Genomic DNA, 26,488 nt, shown 5'->3' on the forward strand with positions numbered 1-26,488 from the left:
CACAAATCTACAACAGTAAAGTGGGTTGTATTTGGAGGAATAGACGCTAGTATTGTAGCAGGGTTAGGAACCACTGGAAAAGAAGGTATGACAATACGGTTAATAGCTCGAAGGTCTTGAACAAATCTCCACGATTTGCCATCAGCCTTTTGAACTGGGAGGGATAGGGGTGTTACAGGGGCTGGAACAAGGGACAATAATTCCTTGTTCTTTTAATGCAGATATAACTGGAGCAATCCCAGCCTCTGCCTCAGGATTCAAAGGATACTGAGACAGGCGAGGCAGAGGTTTGGAATTGTCTACAGTAATCCGAACTGGGTCAATATTTAATCGGCCCACTTCAGATGGGTGCGATGGCCATAGGGAGGAAGGAACCTGAGAGATTAGGTGCTCTAGGGACGGAGTTAAGGGACAGCAAGGGACGGGAGTGGAGAGGGAAGTTTCAGACAGCAGGGAGGCTACAGAATCACATTAGGAAGACTGAGGGATTTGCAGATAGACACCATCTGGGGAGCAGTAAATAGAACAGCCAAGTTTGCATAGCAAGTCCCATCCCAGAAGGTTCGCAGGGGTGGAATCAGAGAGGAGGAATGCATGCTTCTCAGAGAGGGGACCGACCTGAACAGACAAAGGTTTTGAGAGGGGAAAAGAGGTAGGGATCCCTGTAATGCCAACAACAGACACAGATTTTCCAGATCGGGGAACATCAAGCAAGTCAGTGGTGGGGATTGTAGAAAGAGAAGCTCCAGTATCAACAAGGAAAGGGAGAGAGAGATCATTTACAGTCAGGACACATTCTCCAGTAGGGGACAGAGGTAATAAGGGAGCTAAAACTTTGTGAGGTTCCCCAGCATCCCGTCATTGTTGGGGTGAAAAATAGGGTTGGGGATTCGCTGGAGGAACCAGCGGGGGGTTCACTTGATTTCCCATACAATTATTATGTCCCATACAATTATTAGGTCGTCTTGGACACTCTTTTTTTCCAGTGTCCAGGCTGTTTACAGTAGTTACAAACCCCAGTTAATCCAGCCCCCCACCCCTTTCCGCAACCCCGTCCCTGTCCCCGGTGTGGTCTGCTTAGTCCTGAATAATGCTGTATCTGCAGAGCCATTAACTTTTGGGAGGACTGTTCCTCCTTTCCTTTTAAAGTGCGGTGGCAATGCTCTGCTACTGCCAGCAATTTGTCCATGGTTTCAGTTTCCCATCCCACACTTATTCGTTTTAACATGCTGCCTGTGGCATGGAGAAGACCATCAACAAATGCATGTGCCAAGGCCCCCTGCCCATTTACATCGGGCTCTTGTATTCCTGAACGTTGTAGGAAAATATCAGTTAGCCAGGACCTATAGTCACCTGGGCTTTCTCCTTGCCCTTGCTTACAGCAACGTATTGCTGTCCAGTTTGTTTTAGGAGACCACACTTTGGGAATGGCTTGATGCAGGCGCTTCCAAAGAGCCATACACCGGTCTCTGTATGCCGAATTTGGGCCAGTACTTTTTATGGTTGAGTGGCATGCCTCAGCTGGCCAGTCTGCGGCAGCCAACCATTTTTCATAATAACTGGCAGGAGCTAACAATTTACACAGTTGGAGGAGATCTGTCTCAGAGGGTTCATAGGTTTCACAGATTAACAGAAACTCCTCAGCAAATTTGACAGAGTTTTCCCAAACCACAGGAAAACTTTTAACTATAGATAAAAGTTCCGTACGAGTCCAGGGTTTATAATCCCATATGGACTCACTTTCTCCCATCTTAAGGACTCATAAGGGTGCCACAACAGTTTGATCAGAGTCTCTCATTAACCTCCCATCAGGTTCTCTTTTCCAAGAAGAGATGTCAAGAGAATCTTTGCAGTCTGCTTTGGATTTCTTCTTCATAATATTTTGCAGAGCTGCGAGGCCAATGAGGGTATCTTCTTCACTTTCATTATCTGTAGTCACTGAAGATTTTTCCTTTTCTGATTTCTTATTTGCGCAGGAGTATGGTGGGGGTCGGGTTTGATCCGGATCATTGCACAGGACTGGGCAAAGGGGAGCGCTCGGACTAGTGGTGGGAGAGACTGCATCCAATTGAACTTTTAGTTTTTTGATAAAATTTTTAAGAGGTGAGTTTTGACTCAGTCCATCTACGATTTGCCTCTTCCCACCACTGCATGAAGCAGTCTACTTCTCCTCTCTCCAATTTGGTTTTTGGGAGGACGAGTTTGCTTTTTAAAGCATCCACTCGATCCTTGTCCCAAGAACCTAACAGTGGCCACTGTAATTTGGGGTTCTCTAGAGCTAATTTGGACCATTTTTCAAGAAACCTACAAGAGTCCGGACCCCTTCTAAAATACATAAAATAAGCTGGAGTTCCCTTAGGGAACTGTCCTACCTTAGTCTTCTGATTACCCATCCAGGAGGACTTCACACAGCACACTCACAAGAAGGAAATTCGGGCTCAGCAGAGCGGCACCTGGTGCAACACACAGAAAGGAGCCCACAGGCTACTGCCTCAACTGCCCTTGCTTTCACACCAGGGGTTATACCCAAGGCGTGGTGCGGCTGCAGCTGTGCAGATTCCACTTATTCGGACCGTGGGGACGGGGACCCCTTGGTCAGCCAGTCTCTGGACAGAGATGGCTCCCAGATTCTCTCACACACCACGGGGAAGACGGATAGACACAAAGACAAGACAGTCCTCAAACCAGTTAAAGCACAAAAGTAATAATTACCTGAGACGTCTGATTCCAGAAGCTGGATCCAAAGACCCCTACCCGAACAGAGTGGGAACCAAAAAGTTCAATGGTGTAGACTGCGCTGCTGCTGTGTACCTTTCTGTCTTGTGGAGGATCGCTTGGACTAAGCATCCAGGCGCCGGCTGCCATGATCGTCCTGCAAGGCAGTCAGGGATCACACAGCCTCAGTGAAGCCGCTTGCCATCTCGGTGGAACCTCCAAATTGTCAAAGTTTGACTCAGACTCTCAATTTATCAGACCACTCTGTTTTATTAGCAAAGCTGCTCTGTTAATACATTTAGAAGTGAGCCCCCCGAGTGGGGCTTGTCTTTTAATTTATACAGTTTTTTGGAGAACAAGTTACAGACAAAAGAAGAAAAAGATTTTAGTCACCACCCTTCAAGATCCCTGAGACCAGTCACGTATCTTCAATTACCTGCCACCCTTAACAATCTCCTTTAACCGCTTCCGGTTAACGTAACTAATTGCCCTTCACACCTTCCATTCTGATGTCTGCTTGTTAGACGTGCTGGCTCTATCTTAATTGCTTTTCCATTCAAAATCTAACTGTCCCTACATGTGCTCCCTCAGATACTTTGTAACATGTTTTGGCATGCCCTCTCATATACAATGTATCCAGCATGTCCCCTTATACAACGTTATACTTATACAATGTTATACTTCAACAGACATCATAATCAAAAAGGCTGACAAAGGAGGTGCTGTTGTCATCATGAATAGGTCGGAATATGAACAAGAGGCTGCTCGGCAGCTCTCCAACACCACTTTCTACAGGTTATTACCCTTGATCTCACTGAGAGTTACCAAAAGAAACTACAGCATTTGCTCAAGAAACTCCTTGAAAAAGCACAAGATCAAATCCGCACAGACACACCCCTGGAACCCCGACCTGGGATATTCTATCTACTATCCAAGATACATAAACCTGGAAATCTTGGGCGCCCCATCATCTCAGGCATTGGCACCCTGACAGGAGGATTGTCTGATTATGTAGACTCCCTCCTCAGGACCTACACTCCCAGCACTCCCAGCTACCTTCGAGACACCACTGACTTCCTGAGGAAACTACAATCCATCGGTGATCTTTCTGATAACACCATCCTGGCCACTATGGATGTAGAAGCCCTCTACACCAACATTCCACACAAAGATGGACTACAGGCCGTCAAGAACACTATCCCCGATAATGTCACGGCTAACCTGGTGGCTGAACTTTGTGACTTTGTCCTTACCCATAACTATTTTACATTTGGGGACAATGTATACCTTCAGATCAGCGGCACTGCTATGGGTACCCTCATGGCCCCACAGTATGCCAACATTTTTATGGCTGACTTAGAACAACGCTTCCTCAGCTCTTGTCCCCTAACGCCCCTACTCTACTTGCGCTATATTGATGATATCTTCATCATCTGGACCCATGGAAAAGAAGCCCTTGAGGAATTCCACCATGATTTCAACAATTTCCATCCCACCATCAACCTCAGCCTGGTCCAGTCCACACAAGAGATCCGCTTCCTGGACGCTACAGTGCTAATAAACGATGGTCACATAAACACCACCCTATACCGGAAACCTACTGACCGCTATTCCTACCTACATGCCTCCAGCTTTCACCCTGACCACACCACACGATCCATCGTCTACAGCCAAGCTCTGCGATACAACCACATTTGCTCCAACCCCTCAGACAGAGACAAACACCTACAAGAGCTCTATCAAGCATTCTTACAACTACAATACCCACCTGCGGAAGTGAAGAAACGGATTGATAGAGCCAGAAGAGTTCCCAGAAGTCACCTACTACAGGACAGACCTAACAAAGAAAATAACAGAACGCCACTAGCCGTCACCTTCAGCCCCCAACTAAAACCCCTCCAACGTATTATTAAGGATCTACAACCTATCCTGACGGATGACCCAACACTCTCACAAATCTTGGGAGACAGGCCAGTCCTTGACTACAGACAGCCCCCCAACCTGAAACAAATACTCACCAGCAACCACATACCACACAACAGAACCACTAACCCAGGAACCTATCCTTGCAACAAAGCCCGTTGCCAGCTATGCCCACATATCTATTCAGGGGACACCATCACGGGGCCTAATAACATCAGCCACACTATCAGAGGCTCGTTCATCTGCACATCCACCAATGTGATATATGCCATCATGTGCCAGCAATGCCCCTCTGCCATGTACACTGGTCAAACTGGACAGTCTCTACGTAAAAGAATAAATGGACACAAATCAGATGTCAAGAATTATAACATTCATAAACCAGTCGGAGAACACTTCAATCTCTCTGGTCACGCAATTACAGACACGAAGGTCGCTATCTTACAACAAAAAAACTTCAAATCCAGACTCCAGCGAGAAACTGTTGAATTGGAATTCAGTTGCAAATTGGATACAATTAACTTAGGTTACCTTGCATAATGACTTAGCCACTCCCAGTCTCTCTTCAAGCCTATTTCCCCTTGTTTTTTCCTACCCCCCTCCCCCGACTTTCTTGTTAAACCCTGGATTTGTGCTGGAAATGGCCCACCTTGATTATCATACACATTGTAAGGAGAGTGATCACTTTAGATAAGCTATTATCAGCAGGAGAGTGGGGTGGGAGGAGGTATTTTTTCATGCTTTAGGTGTATAAGAAGATCTTCTACACTTTCCACAGTATGCATCCAATGAAGTGAGCTGTAGCTCACGAAAGCTTATGCTCAAATAAATTGGTTAGTCTCTAAGGTGCCACAAGTACTCCTTTTCTTTATAGGTATATATATGGATAATTATAAGGATAAGTCATTTGGAGTGCTGGGATGAGGAGACAGCACACTATCATAAGTTGAAGGCCCTCTTTGTAGCAACTGTAGCTGCAGGCTTTGGAGTTTTATTAACCCAGGTTAATTTTAACTGAATGCACAGAAGGGAGCATTCTTTAGTTACCATTTAAATATAAAATTGGATGTGACTCAGACTAGTAGAAGGGTGTACTTTGTTAAAAGAATTATAGAATTACAATATGCAGTTATAAGGCTGGTATGTATTTAGGCATCTAAGTTTCTGTAGACTTCTGTTTTAGCAAAATACTATAGCAGTTTTGATATTTCCACATTTGGTTGAAATTAAATTGTAACTGTTGACCATTGTGATTAATTGAATCATCTATTTTTTTCTATGGTACAAAATAGTTGGGTAACCAACTATGAACAGTCCAAACATCAAACTAGCTTCAATATCCGTTATCAGTAGCTTTTTTCAATAATCTTTTATTAAGCCACTTCTTATAGGCAAAGCAACGATAGCTTATGGAAAATTTATGAATATTTGTTTAGGAGCTTCACCTTTAAAGTAAGATTTGGGGAAAATGGTGCTGTTAATTCCTTTTGGGAAACTACTGTGTCAGCAGACACAATCTGTTGCTTGTGTTCCAGGGATATGAATCTTTAAATTTAAGACAAGTTGCTTGTTAAGGGTCTTGAAGCATTGTGCTATTTGTGACCTTTCCATTGATGTCACATTGGGGAGAGTAAAATTAATAAATTGAAGTTAAGTTACTTTTCTTTTTAAATCTGTCCAGACAAATGTATAGTAACATTATTGGTCACTGACAACAGGGATTTCAGTGCAACTTGAGAAGAATAATATATACACCAATTTTTCCCTTGTCATATAGTTTGACTTTCAACAGCACTTAAACCCCCTTAATCTTACTATCACTAGCATTTGTTTTAATCTTTAATATAAATCCTGAACTGATTTGTACAGTTCCTGCTTATTTTAAAGTATCTTAGCATTTGGGTCACTCAGTCCAAGAAATCTTTGTCTTCAGAATACATGACTTGCAATGTTAAGCACTGTGGTCAGTTAAGAAAAACATCCTAATTCAGTGACTGACAATATAATGGAGAAACTGCTGACTGAAGACACTGGAACAGAACTAAAACAAGGTGTAGCTCTGTGGGAAGGGCAAAACTGCTCTAATCACTGGGGCAGGACTCGGGGGGTGGGGTTGGGGGGGGAATGTGCATCCAATATTTGGATTGGCAGTGTAGAATATAAAAACAGACATACTTTTTTATTACTGGCTTACACCTTCATTATAAGATTATGGGCTTCACATAATAGGATTGAACAGTAGACATGGGCAGTGGGCCACAACTTCGTTGACCTCTTTTCCTTTTGAAATATGCATGTGGGTTTGGGTTTCCTTGGTGGTGTTATGGAATCAAGTATTATCCATAATGGCTGTATAATTAGAATGCATTAATCCCTTTTCTATATGTTCTAGTTTCAAGGTTACTCATGATTCTTATAATTTCAGTAGATTCCATAGTTCATACTATGCTGTATGCCTCAATTCATTGTTTCCTAATAGAGCAGTTAAATGGAATATTACTTGTGCAGTACCATCCTCGCATGAACCTAATGTATACCAACATGCATTAGGGGAGATTGGATTTATACATTTGTGCGTCTGTCCATGCAAACTTATGGATTGTAAATGGGCACATATTAATTCATGTGTTCCCCAGCTACTTGTCTGAGAATTTAATTCAATGAACTGAGCTGAGTTCTTTTGATTAGTAACACTAATAAGAAATACTAACACAAAAGCTTGCCTCATCATCTGAGACTGGTCAAGTGGACAGACCCCAAACTGATACAGATCATTGGGTTGTTTTTTTTAAACACCCCCCCCCCAACATAGCAACGTTCTTTTTTTAAAATGGGATATTTTCAACTCAAAGTAGGTAGGGACGCAAGCCTTCATATGTTACTAATGGCTTAAGGTGGTCTAGTGAATCATAGTTCTGCCATTGACTGCAGTGGAATCAGAATCAGGCTTTTTTGTTCCATAAACTCTCATAGCATGTGTATCATTGATAAGAAGTCTGTTTCTGTGGAGGTCATTCCATAGTACTAGCCCAAGTTATATTTAGGGCTTGTTCCTGATAGATTCACTTCAGAGTAAAGCTACCACTACGTATTATTCATTTTATAGATAAGCAGAACAAGTGAATGCCAACTTCCTGTAGTGAAGCAGCATGCATCTTTGCTCTTCAGAAAAAGAGGGCAGGAATAAAAAATCAGTTGCAGTGTTGTTTTTTAGTATTGTTTTACTTTGGCAGCAAGTGACCAAATGTAAAACTGGTTCTAACTTTGCCAAATTAAAGTATAGCCAACTGCTTTAAAGAAAACTAAAGACTAAATCCTCAGCTGCTATTTTAAAGCAACCTAGGCTAAGTGGGTAATCATGTGGGTTAAAAATGTTACAGGGGGAACGTAACTTGCCCTGCACAACTTTATTTCACTTTCAGTAGTTGAGAGTATGTAGATTTCTTTTCATAAATGAAATATTAAGTCAGGAAATGAGCCAATTACATAGACCTTGTCTGCTTTATTCATTATTAGGAAAATACTAAAAGGTGTTTCAGACGGCACACCATTCTGTACAGAGAACTTGTCAAACTAGTGTATTCAAGCTTTTGGTCACGGTTATTGCGTTAGGATTGCAGGAAGAAAGTACGTTGGTCTGGACTCCTGTTCAGTTTTTTTTCAAGCAACTATTTCCTTTAAGGTTAGTAACTTAGTGTGAACATAGAATCATAGAATATCAGGGTTGAAAGGGACCCCAGAAGGTCATCTAGTCCAACCCCCTGCTCGAAGCAGGACCAATTCCCAGTTAAATCATCCCAGCCAGGGCTTTGTCAAGCCTGACCTTAAAAACCTCTAAGGAAGGAGATTCTACCACCTCCCTAGGTAACGCATTCCAGTGTTTCACCACCCTCTTAGTGAAAAAGTTTTTCCTAATATCCAATCTAAACCTCCCCCACTGCAACTTGAGACCATTACTCCTCGTTCTGTCATCTGCTACCATTGAGAACAGTCTAGAGCCATCCTCTTTGGAACCCCCTTTCAGGTAGTTGAAAGCAGCTATCAAATCCCCCCTCATTCTTCTCTTCTGCAGGCTAAACAATCCCAGCTCCCTCAGCCTCTCCTCATAACTCATGTGTTCCAGTCCCCTAATCATTTTTGTTGCCCTTCGCTGGACTCTCTCCAATTTATCCACATCCTTCTTGAAGTGTGGGGCCCAAAACTGGACACAGTACTCCAGATGAGGCCTCACCAATGTCGAATAGAGGGGAACGATCACCTCCCTCGATCTGCTCGCTATGCCCCTACTTATACATCCCAAAATGCCATTGGCCTTCTTGGCAACAAGGGCACACTGCTGACTCATATCCAGCTTCTCGTCCACTGTCACCCCTAGGTCCTTTTCCGCAGAACTGCTGCCTAGCCATTCGGTCCCTAGTCTGTAGCTGTGCATTGGGTTCTTCCGTCCTAAGTGCAGGACCCTGCACTTATCCTTATTGAACCTCATCAGATTCCTTTTGGCCCAATCTTCCAATTGGTCTAGGTCCTTCTGTATCCTATCCCTCCCCTCCAGCGTATCTACCACTCCTCCCAACATGTAATACATCATCTCCATGGACTTGTGCAGCAAGGTAACATAAGGGTGCCACTCATGTAAATCTGTAAATAAACTTGCTATGTTCAGCAAGTGACAATGCAAATAAGTGCTATAAGTGTGAGCATGGAGTATAGTAAGGATTTCAGAAATTTTAAACAATCCTTTCCATGAACATGAACTCTCCCAGGATTAGTGTTTTCCTGCCAATTAGACACTGTGTCTACTAGTTCCTGTCACTGGGAACGGGATGGAAGCTTTAACAATGGGACTGGACATCCAATCAGCCTTTTCATTATTACCTCAAAAGGACTTGGTGCTCCACCTACCCATGTAAAGATCAGCACTGCATGCCTATCGCTGCCCAGAAAAGGGACACAATTCTTTTTTCCTCATCCTGCTTTGTGTCTGGCAATGTTTCCTGAGCCCTTTTGTGAATATGGAAGTTAATCCTGAGACTTTTTAAAAAGAACCCTAAAATACAGCCAAGTAATGTCTAAATTCTGTAACTAAAATCTCTTCAATAATCATGTACTTAAACATTCCAGAGTGTGAACTCTTGTCAATTAACATTAATTAAACTGTATGGTTTCTGTATTTAATGTTCAGCAACTAGATATGCTTCTGGACTGCTGTTAAACAAAATTAATCTCTTGAACTCATGCCTAGTTCAGCCAAAGAATGAGAATATTGCACATGGCCAGCACTGAATTAACACATCATTTACTGTATCACCTATTTATAGGCCCTAGAGAGTGGTGTCTAAGACACTGGTATGAAAATGTAAACTGTGCCAAAAAAAAAATACTATCTTGTGAATATTAGTCTGTGACTAGAACGAGGAGTACTTGTGGCACCTTAGAGACTAACCAATTTATTTGGGCATAAACTTTTGTGGGCTAAAACCCACTTCATCGAATGCATGCAGTGGAAAATACGGTAAGAAGCGGTTTTAGCCCACGGAAGCTTATGCCCAAATAAATTGGTTAGTCTCTAAGGTGCCACAAGTACTCCTGGTTCTTTTTGCTGATACAGACTAACACTCTGAAGTCTGTGACTGTTACAATTACTTTTAAAGGAATATAAACGACCTGGTACTTATTTCTTTGCCCTCTGCTCCAATCAAAAATATAAAGGTAGGGAAAATGTAGATTTTGCTCTGGTTTAGTTATTTCTGGGGCTTCTAATATAAATGAAGTCAAACTCTAAATCATAGTAGTAGTTTCTTTTTTTTTTTTTTTTTTTTTTTTTTTTGAGAATCTGACATTTCGTTCAGGGTAAAGTGGTGATGGGCACCAGCTCAAAAGCCTAAGACAAGTAAAAACTTAAATATCACCCCAACTGAAGTGTACTTTCAAAACACTAATGCAAACACTTCATTTCTGTTTTACTAGAAATATTTTCCTATGAACAATTCTGTGCAATTATTTAGTCCCAGCATTAACTGACTTCACTAAAGCAAGTTTAAAATATTTTTAGAACACTTTCAATCTACATATGCCTAAAGAAAACTGTACTGGTGAGCTTAATCTTTCTGGTCATAAACCGACTAGAGAGATTCCACCCACAGGTAGTGGTTATTCTAGTGGCCTGAAGGTTCCATACTGTGTATGAGATGCTGATACAGGGGCAATTTATATGTGGAGGTTTTTTGTTTGCTCCTGTGTCAGCACTTGCAATAAAAAGCTCAGATAGTGTAGGCAAAGGGAAGAACCTACATTTTGTAGGTATATGAACATGGTACATGGTCAATGCATGCTGTTATATCTAGGTGTTCTGAGCTAGTCAGCTGTTAGTGCCCAATGTTTTTTCAACAGATACTGTATTTTAAAACCATTATCTTGTCATCTAAATGCTAAAAGCAATTGCAAAATGCACAGAATCAAAAGTTAATTAGTGTTCGAGTGCAGCTGTTGGTGCTAATTGGAAAGAGGTGTGCCCATCCAATGCCAATATAAATCTGACCTGTGTGAAAACTAGGATGTCAGTGGGACTTTTAAACTCCAGCTTCCATAGATCAGGTCCAGATGTCTTCTAGAGTAATTCAAATTGTTGAATCACTTAATGGCTGAGACTTCTACAGCAGTGTACTTGACACCAAGATATTCCAAAAACTACCCTTAGAATTTGGACTGGTAATGACTTGGAGGCTGAGTGGAAAGGTCTGATATATTTTACGCTAAAAGTCAAAATATCAAGTTGGTGGTGTGTGTCTTTCTGTACTTTAACCCTCAAACCCCTTGTCAGCAAACATTGGGAACATGAGGTATCAGACTATTCCTGTAGCTGAACTATATTTAAAAATAGACATGTTCTTTAGCTGGCTTATGTTCAGGACCTATATTCAAACAAGGTGAAAGTGATCCTGTATAAGTTGGGCCTGTGTTTTCCAGTTGTAATGTTGGGGGTGGGTTAAAATCCATATCAAGCAACTAAACTATACAGAAAACTCTAAGCCTGATGTTGGGTGCCTTACTAGCTAGCAGTAGGAGGATTACTCTGTGTGCCACAGGGCAACCAAATGCCTCAATTGACAGGTTTCATTTATAAGACTTGAATTTTTAAGGGATAGGGTCAGGTTAAAAATTCTATTTAAGGAATTCTATTTTAGGCTAAAATTAATTTACACTTAAGGAATTAACGAAAAGTGAGAGATCAGTTTAGTCTTAATTTGGACAATGAAAATATGCTAGTCAGTTGCACTTAGTTTTTAGTCTTTTGGGTTCTCATAAGTTTTACTGGGTACAGAAAACCCATTACACTGCTGCAATGTGTCGCTGGTTCCAAACACTATGGGGAATATCAAATAAAAGTAGCCCTGACCTTGTTCAAGGTTCTATTGTGCTAGGTGAATAAGTAATGCAGAACTTGCCCAAAAGTACACAATTCAGTCTCTTGACAAGATACAAAAGGTGGATGAAACAAATAAGGAAGGGGATGATGTGATGGAAGGACATGATATCAGTAAAAAGACTACACTTTGCACAGAGGCAATGGTTTCAGTATTGGCTCGTATACGCTCGGTGTGTATTTCCTGGAGACAAAACCACATGATGCTTAATCATAGTGGGGTGTATACTAACAAAGGAGCCTTCCAACTCACTGTACCATGATATGGGGCAAGTGGTTGCTTTGAGAAATAGCTTCATTAATACATATGGAAGACAGTTGGAGAGTCCTGTCCTGACCTAACAGATCCTTCCTGTGAGGATGCAGAAGAGTCAAATACTGCTGGGATCATCCCCAGGTTCTAATACTGAAGTTAAGGAGTACTCCAAGAGCTGCAAGCATGGGAAGAGTACACCTACTCATGGGGGTGGTCAAACTATTGACTCTGTTGAACACACACTGGGTCAGTCTTGGAGGCGGCAATGGTACTTGCTAACATATTATGTGAATCTATGGCTGTGAGGATAAACCCGCCACTATCAACCCATTGGACAAAATGAATAATCTTATTCCCTGCTGCAGATGGACTTGCCTTATTATTTGGCTCCCTTCTATCTCTCCTTGTCTTTTGGCCTCAGTGAAGGAGCACAATGTGACAACAGGCAGCAGATGATTCCTATTATTCATAGGTATTGTGCTTTGAATGCTGTAACTACTTGGGCTGTATGTCATATGCTTGGAAAACGTCTGCCAAAGCATCAGCTTCCCTTCCACCATTTTCTTCATCTGGTGACATATTGGAGTTTTAACACTCCATGTGTTGGCTTGGCTTTGCTTAGCACACTGCTATCCAGTGTTTATTCCTGTTCCTTTCCAATCAAGCACAAAAAAGTGGAGGCCTGAGCTTTTGTATCAGCAGACTGGACTCTAAGGCTTCTCTTAAAGCCTTTTAAAGACAAAGTTGTAATAAAAAGTTAATGTACTATATTTGTAAACTACTTGTTCAGGGTCAGTTAATATTCAAAGAAGCTGGTTAAAGATTCTGGCTTGCTGGCTAAAGAGTTGTCATCCTCTGAGTATGCTAAAAGGGTGATCAGCTTCTAAATACCTATCCTTGGTGCTTCTCTTGTATATGTACTTAGTGTGAAAGCTTTTCCTGTACAAGAAAAGTCCATATCTTACTAGAGCACAATTCTCTGAGGAGGGATCACATTTTTCTAATAATGTGCAATAGAGTATAGCTGCTAATACCTTGAGGTTTCTTGATACCAAAAGGTTTATTCGCGGAGATCAATACTCCACATCAATACTATTTCTGGGTCGGACTAACTAAGGAGCTGAGATTGCATGCTTGAGGGAGGGAAGTAGGTGAATGTATTTTTGTATTACAGAAGCGGTCTACTTTTGTCAGGAATGTAAGGATTTCCAGGTATTTATTACCTACTAGGAGTGAGACTAAACAAACTTCCAGAAGACAAAGGTGAAACCATGGGATTCATGAGTTGAGCAGACTGATCCCTATTGATAACCTGACGAAATTTCTAAAAAGAGCTGTAAAGCGCTTTGGTTAGTAAGAATATATGTTATTAATCTATATGTATATAATCAGTTTTTCTAGAGCTCTTTACAATATGGTTAAAGAATCTAACGGAGGTAAGCCTCCAGTCAAGTTTTATGAAAGCTTCTTCCTCTGGGTTTCTTTGTGAGGCAAAGACAGACTTGCTGCTTATAGTACTGTACATTTTTTTAATACATAAAAACATTTAATTTGACCTGAAACAAAATACTGGGTTTTTTAGACTTATTTAAACAATTAAAGAAAAGTTTGAAATGAAAAATCATTTTGAATCAAAACACTTGAATTTTTAGGTTTTTCTTTTCCACTGAAGCAATTCAGCAAAATGGTATCACCGGATCTGTGTTTTGTTTCAAAAAAGTTGCAGTCAAAATTTTGCCCAGCTGGCTATGTAGGCATTTCTGTTCTGCTGGAGCTAAGGAATTCTCATTTCCAGGCTTCAGTCACCAGTGGTTTTTTTTTTTTTGTTTTTTTTTTTTATACCATATTACGAATCCATCCTTCCATCTGGAGGTGGACTAGAATTAAACTGCTCCATGCTGAGCTGCTGCTGATTGCTGTGAAATTTACAAGACTCGTACAGCTACCCTGCAAGTTGGGTGCAATATAAGAGATTAAACTTCTTCTATTACAGAGACTTGGAGAGTGCACACATGCTTCTTTTCTGGGCCCCAAAACAGTGTTTTATGTTCCCTTTGAGTCTGTGGCAGCAGTAACCACTTCCAAAGCTGTGCTGAGAGCAATGATGCTGGCGTGTAAAGGTGTGTTGGCACAAGTTGTTATAAAACCATTCATTTTCCAGCTTTGTTTCTAGTGAAAGATGTTTTTTTATATGCTGAAAAAACAGCTTTTTAGGGGATAAATCAAATAATGGAGTGGTAAAGTTCTTCAGTTGACAACCATGGAAAAAGAATTCGCTATCATGACAGATTTCAGTGTTCAGAAAAGTTAAGGGTAAAGTTGCTAACTCAGATAACAAATTTCTGAACTCCCCTGTGCTTTGTTGTCTGACACACATAAGCCTACAACTGTGTAAAAACACGAGTTTTCAATTTACTATCTCAACTATTTAGAAAGTCTGTCAAAATTTAAATGCCTCTTCCTTTAAGATTTCACATTAAATTCTGGAAATTCTAAAGTTTTGAGAAACTAATATCCAAACTAAAGAATATCTCTTTTCCCCACCCCCATCATTGAGTTTCCTTGTTGTCTTACATTCTGACTGATCAAGTTCTCAAGAAATCACTATGAGGGAAAGCTAATTTAGTCTAAGTCCCTCCCATTCTCCTATTGGATACTGATAGGCTAACCAGTTGCTCACTTTGTCGTATTGAACTCCTTGTCTTTCACTGTAAATAAGCTATGGAACTTGAAGTGCTACAGATGAATGTCTGTGTACAAGTATCTTAAAGTCATGAGATGCTTGGCAACCTAGTCTATGATGCAGTGTTGAGAGTTCAAGGAACATTCTTTAGTTTGAAAAAGTCACTAAGCTGAGCTCTTTTATTGCTGCATGGCTGAGTTGATCTTTGAAAACAGAAAACTCATGAGAGGACTTCCTATGCAGTCTGACATTTGGATTTTTCCTACTCTACTAGCAGCTTGCGTGCTACTGAGCAGACCTTTTGGCAAATACCCGAATCTGATGACAACTTCTCCTTTAAAAACCCAGTGTTCTGATAACTCTGGCAAGTAACTTATGGGGTTTTGTCTCTTTCATGTGGGAGGAATTATGATGTGTTCTGAAAAGCATGAGCAGTTTCCCAAGCCTAAAAACGTAGCTCTTAAAGCTGATTGTGCTATAAATGTGAAGTGAGGTGTACATCTCTTGCTGTTTGTCTTCTGTGGTTAGCAGAGACTATACTTCCATTTCTTGAATTATGTGCTTGAATACAAAACAAGGTTAATATTTCAGGCACCGTATTGATTATTGTAGTTTTCTCAAGAGAGGAAACTTACAAACTTCTGTGTCTGACTGTCACTTAATGCTACAGTGCATTTAAGACCCTGGAAAACATTATGAAATGAAGCAAACAGTTAAAACGAAGTATTAGTGGCTTTTGTTAATAAAAACATGTCCCACTAGGAAAACAACTAAGGAAATTGGAACTGATTTACCGTATGTTGGCTGGTGCATTGTATCCTGTGAAGCTGGCTGATGTGCTGGCAAAAGCTAGTGTGGTATGCTCCCCTTTTTTAAGGTATGGGAGAACTATTGAACTACTGCTTTTTAAATGGAGTGTGAGAGAAATCTGGTTAAAACTGGTCAGTCGTATTTTCTTCATGCTCCAGAAAATTTCAAGCAATCTTTAAAGCCACTTTAATAACCCTATGAGTGTAAAAAGTGTGATCTCTGATCAACTTTTAATCAGAATACCGAACATGTCCAAAGAGAAACTTGGTAAGCGTGTACTTTACTTAATACAGTATTAATAGTATTTGTATTGCAGTAGTGCCTAGGAGTCTGTCATAGACCAGCACCCTATTGTGCTAGGCAATGTATAAATACTTAACAAAAGGTTTCAGAGTAACAGCCGTGTTAGTCTGTATTCGCAAAAAGAAAAGGAGTACTTGTGGCACCTTAGAGACTAACACATTTATTTGAGCATGAGCTTTCGTGAGCTACAGCTCACTTCATCGGATGCATATCGTGGAAACTGCAGCAGACTTTATATACACACAGAGAACATGAAACAATACCTCCTCCCACCCCACTGTCCTGCTGGTAATAGCTTATCTAAAGTGATCATCAAGTTGGGCCATTTCCAGCACAAATCCAGGTTTTCTCACCCTCCACCCCCCCCCACACACAAATTCACTCTCCTGCTGGTAATAGCCCATCCAAAGTGACAACTCTCTACACAATGTGCATGATGATCAAGTTGGGCCATTTCCTGCACAAATCCAGGCTTTCTCACCCCCCTCCCTTAACTATTATAATAACTATTTATTTTACATTTGGGGACAATGTATACCTTCAGATCAGTGGCACTGCTATGGGTAACCGCATGGCCCCACAGTATGCCAACATTTTTATGGCTGATTTAGAACAACGCCTCCTCAGCTCTCGTCCCCTAACGCCCCTACTCTACTTGCACTATATTGATGACATCTTCATCATCTGGACTCATGGCAAAAGAAGCCCTTGAGGAATTCCACCATGATTTCAACAACTTCCATCCCACCATCAACCTCAGCCTGGTCTAGTCCACACAAGAGATCCGCTTCCTGGACGCTACAGTGCTAATAAATGATGGTCACATAAACACCACCCTATACCGGAAACCTACTGACCGCTATTCTTACCTACATGCCTCCAGCTTTCACCCTGACCACACCACACGATCCATCGTCTACAGCCAAGCTCTGCGATACAACCGCATTTGCTCCAACCCCTCAGACAGAGACAACCACCTACAAAAGCTCTGTCAAGCTTTCTTACAACTACAATACCCACCTGCGGAAGTGAAGAAACAGATTGATAGAGCCAGAAGAGTTCCCAGAAGTCACCTACTACAGGACAGGCCTAACAAAGAAAATAACAGAACGCCACTAGCCGTCACCTTCAGCCCCCAACTAAAACCCCTCCAACGCATTATTAAGGATCTACAACCTATCCTGAAGGATGACCCAACACTCTCACAAATCTTGGGAGACAGGCCAGTCCTTGCCTACAGACAGCCCCGCAACCTGAAGCAAATACTCACCAACAACCACATACCGCACAACAGAACCACTAACCCAGGAACTTACCCTTGCAACAAAGCTCGTTGCCAACTGTGCCCACACATCTATTCAGGGGACACCATCACAGGGCCAAATAACATCAGCCACACTATCAGAGGCTCGTTCACCTGCACATCCACCAATGTGATATATGCCATCATGTGCCAGCAATGCCCCTCTGCCATTTACATTGGTCAAACTGGACAGTCTCTACGTAAAAGAATAAATGGACACAAATCAGATGTCAAGAATTATAACATTCATAAACCAGTCGGAGAACACTTCAATCTCTCTGGTCACGCAATCACAGACATGAAGGTCACTATCTTAAAACAAAAAAACTTCAAATCCAGACTCCAGTGAGAAACTGCTGAATTGGAATTCATTTGCAAATTGGATACTATTAATTTAGGCTTAAATAGAGACTGGGAGTGGCTATTTCCCCTTGTTTTTTCCTACCCCCCCCCCCCGCCAACGTTCTGGTTAAACTTGGATTTAAACTTGGAGAGTAGTCAGTTTGGATGAGCTATTGCCAGCAGGAGAGTGAGTTTGTGTGTGTGTGTCCCCGGGGAAAAAGGGGTGGGGGGGTGAGAGAGCCTGGATTTGTGCTGGACATGGCCCACCTTGATTATCATGCACATTGTAGGGAGAGTGGTCACTTTGGATGAGCTATTACCAGCAGGAGAGTGAGTTTGTGTGTGTGTGGGGGTGGAGGGTGAGAAAAACCTGGATTTGTGCTGGAAATGGCCCAACTTGATGATCACTTTAGATAAGCTATTACCAGCAGGACAGTGGGGTGGGAGGAGGTATTGTTTCATGTTCTCTGTGTGTATATAAAGTCTGCTGCAGTTTCCACGGTATGCATCCGATGAAGTGAGCTGTAGCTCATGAAAGCTCATGCTCAAATAAATTGGTTAGTCTCTAAGGTGCCACAAGTACTCCTTTTCTTTTTACTTAACAAAAGACCGCCCCAACTGAAATGAACACTTCAGATGTGATATGAGGGAGTTTGAATGTACAATACTCCCACCTGAATATGCAACAGAATCACATTTTTATGCTCAAAACATTATTTGCTAGTGATCTGTGTCTGGCCCAGGTTTTGGGAAGACTAGAGAATCCTTACAGCTCACTGACTGATTCTCAGTCTTGATAAGACTGAGGAGGTGCTGAGAAAAAACTGGAAAATGTTGCAAGGATCTATAATCCCCTTCTAAATGAGGATGTTTGACTGTCACTTGTTACATGAGCTAGCAATGTAGAGGATAGGTTGGATTAAGGAATACACACTATATGCCTGCATATAAGGCCCCAGCTCCTGGAGTCATAAGTCAGATTCTAAGGTTCTCATACTTGTGAAGAACAGTTGTTTTTTTGTTTTTGAATAGTGACCAGAGTGTAACCAGTGTAATGATGTTCGCTGCAGTCTATAAACAGTCTCTAATAACTGTCCTCTGTATCCCAATAGAATGTTCACTCCAAGACGCTGCTCGGGTGTTTTCTCAATACCTCCCCAGCAATGTGGCAGAATGCAATAGGCCAAGCTCACTGAAGCAGGTACATCCCCCACCTCCCCCAGCAGGTGTGTAAATATTGAGGATCACCCTACTGTTACATAGGGTTGCCAAGTCCCCTATTACAAGGGATGCCGCCCTAAATAGAAAATTGCTTGTCTTGTACTAAATCAGTAAGAGGTGTCTTTTATCCTGTATTTCAACAGCAGGGGGCCAGTACACACACAGGTAGATCTTTCCGCTCCCCTGCTGATCCTGGCCCTTCAGTGGTGCGTAGGGAAAGCAGACAGGGCTGCACTCAAGGGTCAGGGTCAAGAAGGCAGTGGAAAGATTCACTCATGCACACTGGCGGCTGCTGGCCAGGGCCTCCTGATGACTCTAGCACTTGAGCATGGGCCCAATCTGCTTTGCTTGCCCAGGCTGTGTCTGGTAGAGCAAATGGATGGGGCTGCATGCACTGGAGCTGCACTGAAGGGTCAAGTGTCTCTCTCCCCTCTAGTTCCCTAGCTGACATCCCCTCCGAACCCATGTGAGCCCAGCTGGAGCTGGCACCAAGCTTGCTTGCAGCAGGGTGCCAGAGTCCCAGCTGCTCAGAGGCATGCAAGGAGCTCCGCACACTCGGGGGCGGTCACGGGAGGAAGCCAGCAGGGCAGTGGGTGGGGCTGGATTAATCAGGGCAGCATGGTGTCCTGGTGGAGGTGGCAGGAGCCTTGTATAGCCTGGCCCGGCAGTGGGGCTTCTGCTGCCTGGTGCTAGGCTCTTGGAGGGCTTTGCTTGCCTATCCCATACTCGGCACATGCAGTGCCACGCGGATCTGTTGCAGTGAACCAGCGTTGGGCATTGTGTCCTTCCCCGTCTTGGAGAGAAGCACTGAGCACGAACAACACAGACATGTGAGTAGCACAGAGGCTGGGCACTGGCTGCTCCCATGTGGAGACTCTGGAGCTACTGGGAGGAAAACCTCCTGGACACCAGGAGTCTGGACAGAAACTAGGAAAATTTGGCAAACATGGAAGGCTCTATCTGTCCAGACACCTGCTTGATTGTGCCACAGAATCTCTGCACATTATTACACAATGGATTTCTCATTTGTTGGTTTTGCTCTTGTTTCTTAACTGATGCCTTAGTGCCTTTGTTGATCACAAGCACCATGAGCGTAGTCCTTGTATTTGGCTCTGGACACTCTCTGCCCAGACTGAGAAGGGAAAGTCCAGCCTTCCTCTGTGCTCGTGTTTCACTGATGTTCTCCAACTCTTAGCTTCTCTGTATGTATGCAGTGGCATACCCCAGGGATGTGGAGGCCATATCCATGTGATAAACTGGATACATAGCAACATTGTTTTACAATCATTTAATAAAGTTGTATTACAGTAGCACCCAACTGAGAGAGACCTCCCCAGGGCCATGCACTGTACAAGTGAGTGAGCCCCTGCTGTCAGGAATTTGCAGCTGACAGGGTGGGAGGGAAGCCAGAGTCAGGAAGTAGTGCTGTCTAGCAGAGGAGTCAGTACTCCTGGGCTGTAGCCTCCCCACTTGCAGAGTCTCTGCCAGCATCCCCAGCAGAGGTGCATAACTGCTGGTCCATGGTTACTGCAGCAGTGTGGGAGTGAGATGGGCAGGGAGCCTGATTCTGACAGCCAAGACCACCTTCAGTGCTGCAAAAAGCAGCAAGAAATACCCTTGGCAAATGTAGGTGAGTACGGCTTATTATTGAAGATATCAGGAGAAGCAGTAAGCACCGACTCCATGGGTGCTCCAGGGCTGGAGCACCCACAGGGAAAAATTAGCGGGTGCTCTGCACCCACTGGCAGCCAAGCTCCCCTCCCCAGCGCGCTATGTCCCCACTCCTCTGCCTACCCCCCAGCGCTTCCAATATAGCAGGACAGACAGTAGAGCCCTAGAAGCTGCCAAAGAAACCGGAACCCTCATTTTCCTGGGACTCCTGGAACCACAAACTGAGTGGAGGCTAGGAGGCAGCAAAATTGCATCAGCAACTCAGGGTCTAATTGTTTGGAGCTGTGACTTGTGTGCCCTATGGTAGTAGGTTGTAGAAAGTGATACATTGCAGTCAAGGCTGTCTATATCCAGGGCAAAAATTCAGGTCAACTGGCTAAGCTGACATGCCCTGTAAGCAGAGGAATGGGAATAAGATCAGAAGATCCTCGCTTGGCTAACAAGCAGTTCCTCCCTTAGGCAGGCCCCTTTGCTTACCTGATCCATCAGGAAGTTAGCAAAGCTTTCCTCCCATTGTTTGCATGGAAAGTTGAACACTGTCAGTTCTCTGGCCAGGCTTTCTACTGATATGTTCCCCTTTTTCTCTCATGTCCAACGTGGCTAGGAAGATAATTCAGGACCAAGCAACAGTAGTGCTCTGGCCCAGATTGTCGTTTCCTCTAGGCTTTTGGATCTCATTTATCAGAGTACTCTTATCCAGACATTCAACATTTGAGTCTTGCTGCCTGAAACCTGAGCAATCTTTCGCCTGTATGAATGCTGTTCCAAGCAGTGAGTAGCTCAGATACAGGAAGCCTTCAAATGACTCACAGAAATAGCTTGGACAATATGGTGTGTATGAAAGAAACTAAATCCTATATACCTTCGGATAGAAATGTCAAATTTTAATTCTACTTAACTTCCTCCTGTCTCAGGTCTGTGAAGGATGCAGCAATGGTGAAATGTGGAGTATTAACACCTTGTTGCTATTAATATAGAATTGAATTTCTTCTAGTAGTAGGAATAGGAGAATCTTTCATCTCTTTCTGACTTCACTCAACCACTTCCTAATAAACTCACTTTTCTTATTTTTTTGGGCAATGGCATGTCTGGCCGGGTTGATCTGGCCTGGGACACTTTTTGTCATCAGTAGGGTGACCAGATAGCAAGTGTTGGAAAAAATGTGCCCCTTGCGGGGGAGGGGAGGGGAGAGGAATAACTTCATATGTATATAATACAGCCCCTAATATCGGGATGGTCCCAATAATATCTGGATATCTGGTCACCCTAGTCATCGGTCACTTTAAAAGTTGGTAGGTAAACAAAGGGTTACTTAACGATGAAGTGAGCTGTAGCTCACGAAAGCTCATGCTCAAATAAATTGGTTAGTCTCTAAGGTGCCACAAGTACTCCTTTCCTTTTTAAGGATATCCATGTCATCCAAACAATCACTATACTACTGCTGCTTATAACTTGGCATTTTATTCATAAGCCTTGGAAGTCTAGCTGGTGCAATCATGTCGTAGAAAGGCATGTTTTAAACTAATATACACCTCATAAGGTCTTCCAAGGATTAGTAAAATGTGGACCGCATTGCCATCAGCAAGCAAATGGCATAAAGTTACAAGGATTTCACTGAATCCAGTTGCTGCACATGGGTGAATTACTTACCATCTGCTTGACTTGGGAGTGGGGATGAAAGCTAACTGAGGCTCCGTTTCTTATAGCCTGGGAAAGGCAAACCAAAGAGATGTCAGAAAGCTGTCACCTGTTAATCATATTGGCAATTTAGTTGGGGTTAGTCATGCTGGACTGTTGCTTCTTCCAGTGTGTATGAATTATGGTAAGAAGAGTGCTTATTTTCTTGCTCTCAGAAAGCAACTTGTATCTTCTTAGTACAGTAACTCCTCATTTAACAGGTTTCAGACTAGCAGTCGTGTTAGTCTGTATCCGCAAAAAGAACAGGAGTACTTGTGGCACCTTAGACACTAACAAATGTATTAGAGCATAAGCTTTCGTGGGCTACAACCCACTTCATCGGATGCCTAGAATGGAACATATAGTAAGAAGATGGATATGGATATATACAGAGAAGGTGGAAGTTGCCATACAAACTGTAAGAGGCTAATTAATTAAAATGAGCTATTATCAGCAGGAGAAAAACTTCTGTAGTGATTATCAAGATGGCCCATTTAAACAGTTGACAAGAAGGTGTGAGGATACTTAACATAGGGAAATAGAGTCAATATGTGTAATGACCCAGCCACTCCCAGTCTCTATTCAAACCCAAGTTAATGTTATCTAGTTTGCATATTAATTCAAGCTCAGCAGTTTCTCGTTGGAGTCTGTTTTTGAAGCTTTATGTTCCTGAAAAATATGACTTTAAGTGAAATGTTTGTCATGTTTCCTTCCCCACTCTGAACTCTAGGGTACAGATGTGGGGACCCACATGAGACCCCATAAGCTTATCCTTACCAGCTTAGGTTAAAAACTTCCCCAAGGTACAAACTTTGCCTTGTCCTTGAACAGTATGCTCCCACCACCAAGCATTTTAAACAAAGAACAGGGAAAGAGACCACTTGAAGACATCTTGTTCCAAAATATCCCCCTAAGCCCTACACACCCCATTTCCTGGAGAGGGTTGAGAATAATATCCTAACCAATTTGTTACAAAATCATAAAAGACCCAAACCCCTGGATCTTGGAACAATGGAAAAATCAGTCAGGTTCTTAAAAGTAGGATTTTATTTAAAGAAAAAAAGGTAAAAAATAATCTCTGTAAAATCAGGATGGAAAATACTTTCAGGGTATTCAGATTCAAAACACAGAGGATCCCCCTCTGGGCGAATTCTTAAAGTTACAGAAAACAGGAATAAACCTCCTTCTTAACGCAGGGAAAATTCACATAAAACAAAAGATAAACTAATCCGCTTTGCTTTGCTTACCTATACTGGTTGCAATATTGGAGACTTGGATTAGGATGGATTGGAGAAGGTGGATTTCTGTCTGGCCTCTCTCAGTCCCAAGAGAGATCAAACACGTAAAACAAAGAGCACAAAACAAAAGCCAGCCTTCCCCAAGATTTGAAAGTATCTTGTCCCCTTATTGGTCCTTTGGGTCAGGTGCCAGCCAGGTTATCTGAGCTTCTTAACCCTTCACAGGTAACAGGATGTTGCCTCTGGCCAGGAGGTATTTTATAGCACTGTGTACAGAAAGGAGGTTACCCTTCTCTTTATATTTATGACAATGTTAAGCAAATCTAATTTCCCCATAAGAATTAATGTAAATAGAGGGGTTAGGTTCCAGGGAATTTTTTTGCCAGACAAAAGGCATTATATACATTTTAAACAAGTAAATGAATACAGGTATTACACAGGCTGGCAGCTCCCTATCAACTTCCCTACACCCCGCCCGCAGATCAGCGTCTTCCTCCTGCTCTCCCTGCCTCCTGCCTCTGGCAATCAGCTGGTTTATGACTTGTAGCAGGCAGGAGCTCCCACTTGTTGAGGAGCATATGTCATCAAACGAGTGCAAGAAGTGTCCCTGCAGTCACTTCCTCTTCACTGAGGAGCTCTGCCATGTGAGTGGGAGTTGAGCATTTATTCAGACATCCTTCATACTTTGTAGGGCCTCAGCCAGAGAAGAGATCCTTGTTGCTGCTCTCCTTCGCCTGACTCTCCATAGAAGAGGAGTCCTTAAACAATGCCTCCGGTCTGGCTTTTGTTGAAGACATAGGGACCCCTTCTCCTGACGGAGGCTCTCTATAGGCTCTCTCCTCATCCAAAAGGAAAAACAAGTAGTACTGACTGACCTTGGATAGGATGAGAAGTAAATGAGGAGTGTTTGGAGGAATTTTGTGATAAGTAGAAGACTGAGGAGTTGAAAGAACCAGGTGATTGGGGCAGGAAGAGATAGTTGAGAAGGAGTTAGGATAGATCAAGTATTCCGACAAACTTGACACTATTCAAGGGAAAAATCAATAGGGAAAGAGTTGCATTAAAGAAACTGAAAAGACCAAATTAGAAATGTCCTTCAAGGCAAAAATGACACAGTAATTTTTTCCGAGTTTAAACACAACGTTTTTAAGATAGTAGACATTCCAAAAAATGGAGAGTGGAAAAACAGAGACAAAGAAGCTATCAGCTCCTATGTGAGTAAAAAGACAGCTGTCTCATGAGAACCAAAACTTGTTAGCCACCTTTCTCCATTAATGAACCACTGGTTGAAAGAGATGGGTGTAGAATATTTCTTTGAAAATAGAGGAAAACAAAGTGCTTGTGCCTGATCTTTGCCTGTGCCTCCCAACACTTACAAAAAAAGCCAGCCATTAGCTTTTATGTATCCTGCAATCTTGTAGTTTCTGTGTATTGACTAATCTGAGTCTGTTTTTGAGCGCTTTAAACTTCAATTTGATGTTTGTTTTCAGCAAATAGTGTTGCGCCCTATATCTGCTCCTCTGAATACTCGTGTCCAACACTGATGTTAGTCAGAGGTGGAAAACATAGTCCATCCGGTGAAATCCATGTCTTTTTGTGTATTGGAAGAATGTTTTTCGGCACAAAATTCAAGAAGTCTCGTGCTGTTGTCTGTGGGCCGATGACTGTTTCCCAACCTCTTCTTTCATTTCTGATCTGGGTATTAAAATCTCACATAACCAGGAGGTAAACCATTGTGGTATAACTTTGTTTTTTCTCCAGATAGTATCATACCTTGATCTTTCCATCTAACTTCACAAAGTCCTAATATGTCAATTTTATATCTATCAATTTCTTTGATTAGCTGTGCTAATTTTCCTGCACTATGTAGCAGTCATACATTCCAGGTGGCTATGGATGTATTCTTTTTGGCTGTCAGAATTTGTACTATCAAGTGGTTGACTTCCCAATGGATTTGGTCATCCACTGTCATATGCGCATCTGAATGCTTTCCATCCTCAGGCCATGATTTTTGGTTTATGTGGGTTATGTAAGTAGTTTAGCACTTTTTTTTATTTATTTTTTTATTTTTAATGGTGATGGGAAGCCGCCACATTGATCAACCCTTCTCCTTTTTGATCTGGGCTTGGGACTGGCACTGGCGGAGTTCTATCCAACATTAAACAGTGTTAAACAAGGTCTGGGGTTTGATATACAGAGATCTTAGCCTGCTTAATGCCATGGCACAAACGCACTAAAAATCCTTTTAACCTTTCATTAAAGTACAGAAAAGAAGGAAAAACAAAGGATTTAAAAAGTTAGATATTGAAGTATTTCATTTTACCCTTTCTTGCTCCCTTTTCCCTCTAGAAACTTTTTAGAAAGTCTTAGATAGTATCAAAGATGGTGGCAACTGTCCTTTCGGGGGCTGGGGTGAGGGAAGTTAGTTGAGATGAGCTGGAGCTGTTAAAGTCCAATTCCATTGAATCTCAGGTGATGGTTGGGATTTCAGCTGGACCTAGTAGGGTTGGTGATGTCATGTGGATCCTTCTCTGGCCCAGTCTGCTCAGGACATCTTTCATTATCAAGATGACATAGGTCCAGGGTCCCAGGAAATGGTGGAGGTTACAGCCATGATGATGAAGCTCACTCCGGTAGCTTCAGTCTTCCCCCCCCCCCCCAAGTCTTTCTTTAAAGACCCACACTGTCTTATTTACCAAGCATGATCTTAACACAGTACTTGAGTCATGGGTCTTTTTGTTTAGACTAATTTAGTCTCTCTCCTTTTTCATATTTTTCCCATCAACATATGTTGCGATATCTTATGAACTTCTGCATACTTTTTACAATTGAGCTCACTATTAGAGTAAATTTCATAACAGGTCCTGCAGGGACTGATCATTGGTGCCATACTATTTACCACTTTTATTAGTGACCTGGAAGA

The 26,488-nt window shown here is 42.3% G+C and overlaps 1 protein-coding gene across 4 annotated transcripts in view; it reads left to right on the plus strand.

The window, feature by feature from the left end:
• The window catches only part of MTUS1 (microtubule associated scaffold protein 1), a 202,678-nt gene that overhangs the window by 26,852 nt on the left and 149,338 nt on the right, over positions 1–26,488 (plus strand). The window lies entirely within an intron of this gene.

The sequence above is a fragment of the Lepidochelys olivacea genome, assembly GCF_965140295.1.
Source record: "Lepidochelys olivacea isolate rLepOli2 genome assembly, chromosome: 4".
Classification (NCBI taxonomy): domain Eukaryota; kingdom Metazoa; phylum Chordata; order Testudines; family Cheloniidae; genus Lepidochelys; species Lepidochelys olivacea.